We start from the raw sequence: 5,878 nt of genomic DNA, 5'->3' as shown, positions 1-5,878 counted from the left end.
GAGGAAGTCAGCAATAACCATCTGGCTGGAAATACTTCTGTCAGCCCTCAGCCAGCACTGGGATGCAGCAGGAGGGGATGGTTCTGACCTCCTTCCCTTGAAGATCTGTTCCTTGGGCAAACCATGGTCTTCCCTGCTTGTTCCTAGGCAAGAAATTACCTTTAGAGGTCCCTTTTCACAGGAATTTTCCTGTCTGACCATCCAAGGCATCTCTGCTCAGGACATTAAAGGGACCTGGCCTATCCTTGTGCTCAGCCCATGGTGAGAGATGTCCTGTGGCTGGAAACCTTCCCCATCCACCTCCACCACCTCTGCTCTACACATTCATGTTGTCTGCTTCTGCTCCTGACCAGGGCATCTCTTTATTTTAAAAAGAATTCTGTACACTTCATAATTTGTAACTATTACAGCCTTTTAACAATTTTAACCATCATTGCAAGTAAAAGACAGATAATGTGAAACTCTTGGGTCTCAGCAGCCTTGAAGAAAAGGAACACAGAAAAGGAACCTCCAAACATACTGGGTTTCCCACGCTTATGAATTCTTAAGTTCACCAGCAATTTTTGGAGCCTGGTGTGCTTTTGGCTTTGAACAAGTTGATTTTATGAGCCACAGGATTCCTGTCCTCATTCTCATGGGAGGCAGAATTTGCCTTATGGCTCTTGCTGCTGGATTTTTCACTTGCTGCTATGCAAAGCCCAGACTTCTAAATGCCCTAAAAAGCCTGGGTTTTTTGTTTTAACTCTGCACAAAGCCAGCTCTGGCTACAACTGTCGCCAACTGCTTCTGCTGTTCCTTTCTTGTAATTAGCAATTAGGCACTTTTATTTCCCATTAGCAGCAAAGTTCTAATTAACCAGATCATGAGCACAAGTTTCAAAGGTGCCTTTTAAGTCTGTTTTGCCTAAACTTTGACAGACTCCCCACTGTCCTGGCTGTCTGCCAGGGCCCATGGGCTGGGAATCACCAGCTCCAGCATTAATCCACATCCAGGTTTTGCAGACCAGGAGCATAATTTGGACATGCAGGGATAAGATGCTCTCCTCCCTGGACAGGATTTCTCTGGGCATTGGGGCAGCATTTCAGCCTTTTTCCATGTCTACATCGTTCCTGCGTGTGCTTTGAGTGGCTTGGCAGTATCAGGCATGGGGATTACGCTGCTCTGAGGAAAAGAAAACACAGCCAGCCTTATTCAAGGAGCAGCCACAACATAAGAAAGGCTAATTATAAAATTCCACAGGACAGCAAGGCTGTTCTCTTTCGTGCCAGGGGAAAAAAAGAAGCTCTTTTTGTGCTTTCTGATGGTCCTGCTGCCTAGTCAGGCAGGGACACTCCGGGACACTCCAGAGATGCTCACGGGACAGAAGCTTCTGGAGGGGTCAGGGCCATCCCCACATCCACTCAGCAGCTGCCCCATGCCACGAGCAGCATCTTCCACAACTTCCTATGGCATCTCCATCAGACTTCTTTTCTGGCAGCAGTTTGGCCATGGGTAGAAACTGGGGAAAACAAGTGGCTCACAAAACTGCAGAAAATATAAGGCCTCCAGAAAAAAACCAAAACCAAAACCAAAACCAGAAATCCAAACCAATTTCCCTCTTCAATTAGCTGGGAAAATACAGAGAAGAGAGATAAACTCATTTGTCCAGGCTATACCATGGCCAGGAAATGCACTGGGGGTATAAAGAAGAGCCTGGTTCCATATTAAAAAGCCATAAACTGAAACAAAAGGGATCTTCGTGCTGCCAGGAGGGAAACACAGGGCTAAGAGCACCAGTTGCTGCTTCGAGCTGTTAGCTGGTGTGTAAAGGATGACACGATTCCCCTGCTGATTGCTGAGCTAAATCACCAGGTATTTATGGGATTCCTGCTGCACTTTGGGGCACACCGGCATGAAAAATGCTGCATCTACAGCAGGATGGAGCCTCCCCTCATCGCTGCGCTCCTGCTGCTGCTCCAGGGCACGGCCAGTGGTGGGATCCTGTAATGTGGGAGCTCTCAGCCCCAAACCAGCCCGTATCCAACAGCCTTTGAAGAAGGGAAAGATGTAAATCCAGTACAAGATCATTTTTGTTCCCTGTCCTGACATCAAACCCCGCCTCGGTGCTGGAGCTGTGCTCCCAGCACACCTCTGCGCTATTTGGGAACCACGAGCTAATTTTAAGTTGTTTTCTGGCAGGTTTTAAGTACTGAAGGAGCAGCAGGGCTGAGGAAAGAACAGTGGATGTCCCCAGAAAGGCTCGGCATTGCCCTGGGCTGCAGCAAGCTGGAGTTCGGGGAGATGTACCCATCCCCTCCCCAGACAAAATCACCTTTGTTCCTCCCTAATCTGTTTCCTGCCCGAACGCTGCAGGAACCACCCCAGGCGGGTGAGAAGGAGCAGCACAAGGACACGGTGCTGACAGGAGGCTCTCCAAGGGCTCCGGACGGCATCCAGGGCTGGCGAGCAGCAGGAACGGGGAACAGGGGATGGGAAACAGGGAGCTGAGTCCCCTCCATCGCCAAAGACACTCGGTGTCTGTAACTCCCTTTTCTGCCTGCCGTTACCTCTGGGGTGAAACCTCACCTGGCAGCAGGATCCTATGGGATAACAGCCATAAATATGTTAAATATATATATATATATATATATGCAGGTATTTCTATAGGTGTATTTATTTCTATGGCTTGTCCATTGGGACCAGAATTTGCTGGCTTCTCTGCCAGCCCTGGGGAATTCAGGCATCCCACTCCTGCTGCAGCATCTCTGCTGTGAGATGGGACTGCTGCAGCCTCAGTGCTTTTAGATTCACTCCAGAGAGTCCAGACCGTGCCAAAGTGGTGACTGGGAAATGATGACCTGTGTGGGGACAGCCAGGCTGGCAGACAGACGTGGAGGACATCGCTGCCTGCCAATGCAGGAACCTGCGTGGGATTGGAGATGCCGAGCCTGACGCTGCATGGAACAGCTTGGGTTGGAAGGGACCTTTAAAAGCTCGTTTATCTCCAGGAAAGCTCCGGAGGGATGGATGTCCTGCCTTGTCGGCTGCCGCACGGCTGAGCGTGCACTAGGTGGCACGCAGCTGCAGGAGAAGCCTTGCGACAGCGGGGAGAGGCTTGGCTTCGGGGAGAGAGGGGAAAAAACTGGGAAAAGCAGGCAGAAGGCAAAGCGGGATGAGTTCTGTCCCCTAATTAGCACTAATGGCGAGGTGAGTGTGGCCAGAGCAGGTGAGACAGGAACACAAGCCAAAAGACTCGGCTCCAGAGTTTCCCGGGTGGATTTAGCCTTTTGATCGGGGTCAGGATGACAGGAGAAGGGTTTCAACTGAGAATGTTAAGTTTAGGGTTGACATAAGGAAAGAAATGTTTTATGATGAATGTGGTGAGATCCTGGAACAGGTTTCCCGGAGAAGATGGACACTGGAAGTGTTGGCTGGGGCTTGGAGCAACCTGGGATGGTGGAAGGTGTCCCTGCCCACAGCACGGGGTTGGAACAACCTGGGCTGGTCCCTTCCAACATAAACTGTTCAAGATTCTGTGATTTTCCCGGAGAAGGCAGGCAGTGGAACACGGAGAGCCAAGCTGAGCTCATGGGGAATCTCCCACTACCAGCAGGGATGAGGAACATGTCCCTCTCAGCATCCCAGGGGTTGGACAGCAAGGTCACCCAGCAGGAGGGGGATGCCCACACCAGATCCATCCCTGCTTTGTCTAACTGCTCCCTGGCAGAAAGCAGCAGCAGCTGCTGCAGAGGAAAATGAAACGAAATTTCACCTATTATCCTTTGCCTGCAGAGGAATTTCTTCCTAATTCCTGTCACTTTGGGTTTGTCTGCTCAGGGAAATTAATCTGAAATCGAGTGGGCTGTGAATTCAAAGTGCTGCAGCAATCCCAGCAGAGCTTGGACAGGCAGTTCCTAAGTGGCCAGGCTATTCCCTGGAGCACCAGGCTAAGCCTGGCAATTTAACAGAGCCTCGAGCATCAGGTTTTGTAGACATTAGTGTAGGACCTCGAGCCAAAACCGTGTGAGAGGGAGCAGCCACAGAGAAATTAATTCAACAGCCTTCCAGCACCACTGCAAGAAGAGGAGAAGGGGGGAGGCAAATATTTGGCTGGTTACCCCAGTGTGTGGATGGATCAGACAGGAGGAGTTGCCATGTTGGAGGACTCAGTGCTTTGAATACTGATTTGGGGAGCATGCAGAGAAGGGTGTGGGAAAGAACAGCATGGGAAAAAAGGGATCCAGCTGAAACAAACAAAAAAACCCCATAAGGGAGTATGTTAAAATCTGGGGATCATTAAGGTAAAAGTCATGTAAAATATAAATATATTTTTGCAGGCAGTGAGGATTGTGAGGTCTGCATCCCTGTGGAAACAGGGCTCTTAGGGACAGCAGGACACAGAGGTGAACCTTTTAGACTTGGGGTTCATCGAGGGTCTTTACAGCCACCCTCACACAGAACACTTGGAGGAAATTGTGCAGTGGGGTCTGACAGGCTCAGCTGGCCATCAGACCCCAGCTTCATGTTGCCCATGGCTCTGTTAACCCCTTTCAGGTTGCTGGACCATCTTGGAATAGGGTACAAGTGATAGAGGTGTGAGAAAAGGGAGCCTGAGGACCAGCAGTGCACTTGTACAGCTCAGATGAGGTACTCAGCCACCTCACTGTGCCCGGCAAAACCTTCCAGGGAAGCTGATGCAAGATCAGATCATGAATTCCTGTTCAAAAACAAAAACTTAAATAAATCCAATGCAATTTAAGACTTCCCACAGCTTAGCCACCACCTGACTGGTTTATCTCCACTGTCCAGCCCTTCCCTCCACCCAGGAGCTGCACCCAATTCACCTCTGCTCTCCCCCACCCTGCAGCCCTTATCAGTAGCACCCTTCAGCCCCAGAGCATCACCCCTGAGCCCTCACCCATCCTCTCTCACCAGCCAGGACTCCTCACTGGGAACCTCCCTTTGTCTCCCAGCCGTGTCATCAAGGTGTGCAAGACTCGATAGAAACCCTTCTTCACCATCCTCTAAACTCCCTGAAACATTTTCCTATTTAGGATCACAGGATATTTAATACTTGTCCACCCATGCAACCACATGGATCACATAGTCTGCTCCCAGCACGGCTTTATGAAGCATTCCTATCTATTTTTCAGGAAAAAAACCCTTTGCATTGCTCTCCAGTTTCTAATTACAGCCACAGGAGACAGGAATCCCAAGCACCTGAGTTGTAAATGTGAAACTTATTGCCTAAGTAGGCACATTACAAGCAGGCTATCAATCACTACTGGCAATTATTAGTACTTTGTGAGTATTTTGATCTCAAGTATGTGACAGTCTCATCCATCCTGGGGCAGAGAAATCCATGGGCATTTGCATACGAGGCTGAGCTAGGGGGGGATGCAGCTCCAGAAGGTTTTCACTGGAGCTGTCGTGGTTATGTACATTTTGGGATGAAAACCAACTTTATTCAGGCTCTGCAAAGATGAGTCTCATGTGTTTAAGCCTGGAAGAAGAGTTTTATAATATCCCTCCATTCTTACAGTATAAAGTGGTTCTACATATTTTTGTTTATTTTTATTTTTTTCTGTAACTACTGAGCCCAAACATAATGTTCTTTATTTTATAAGCCTTTTGGGACAGGTGTATCATGGCATGGGTGAATCAGTGCTGCTGGGTGTAAAGTCCAGGGAGGTTTAAAGTTATTTGATAAGGACTGGTGGACATTTTTAACAATCACTTTTCCACATCTGCTCACACTCACTGACACTATCACACACACTCATTATTATCACACTCATTATTATCACACTCATTATTATCACACTCATTATTATCACACCCTGTCACACTCACTGTGACATATATCTCACACTATCATACACTGTCACACACAGTCACT

This window comes from Parus major, chromosome 19, assembly GCF_001522545.3.
Source record: "Parus major isolate Abel chromosome 19, Parus_major1.1, whole genome shotgun sequence".
In the NCBI taxonomy this organism is placed as follows: domain Eukaryota; kingdom Metazoa; phylum Chordata; class Aves; order Passeriformes; family Paridae; genus Parus; species Parus major.
The sequence above is the reverse complement of the archived record's forward strand: the minus strand, read 5'-3'. Positions refer to the sequence as shown.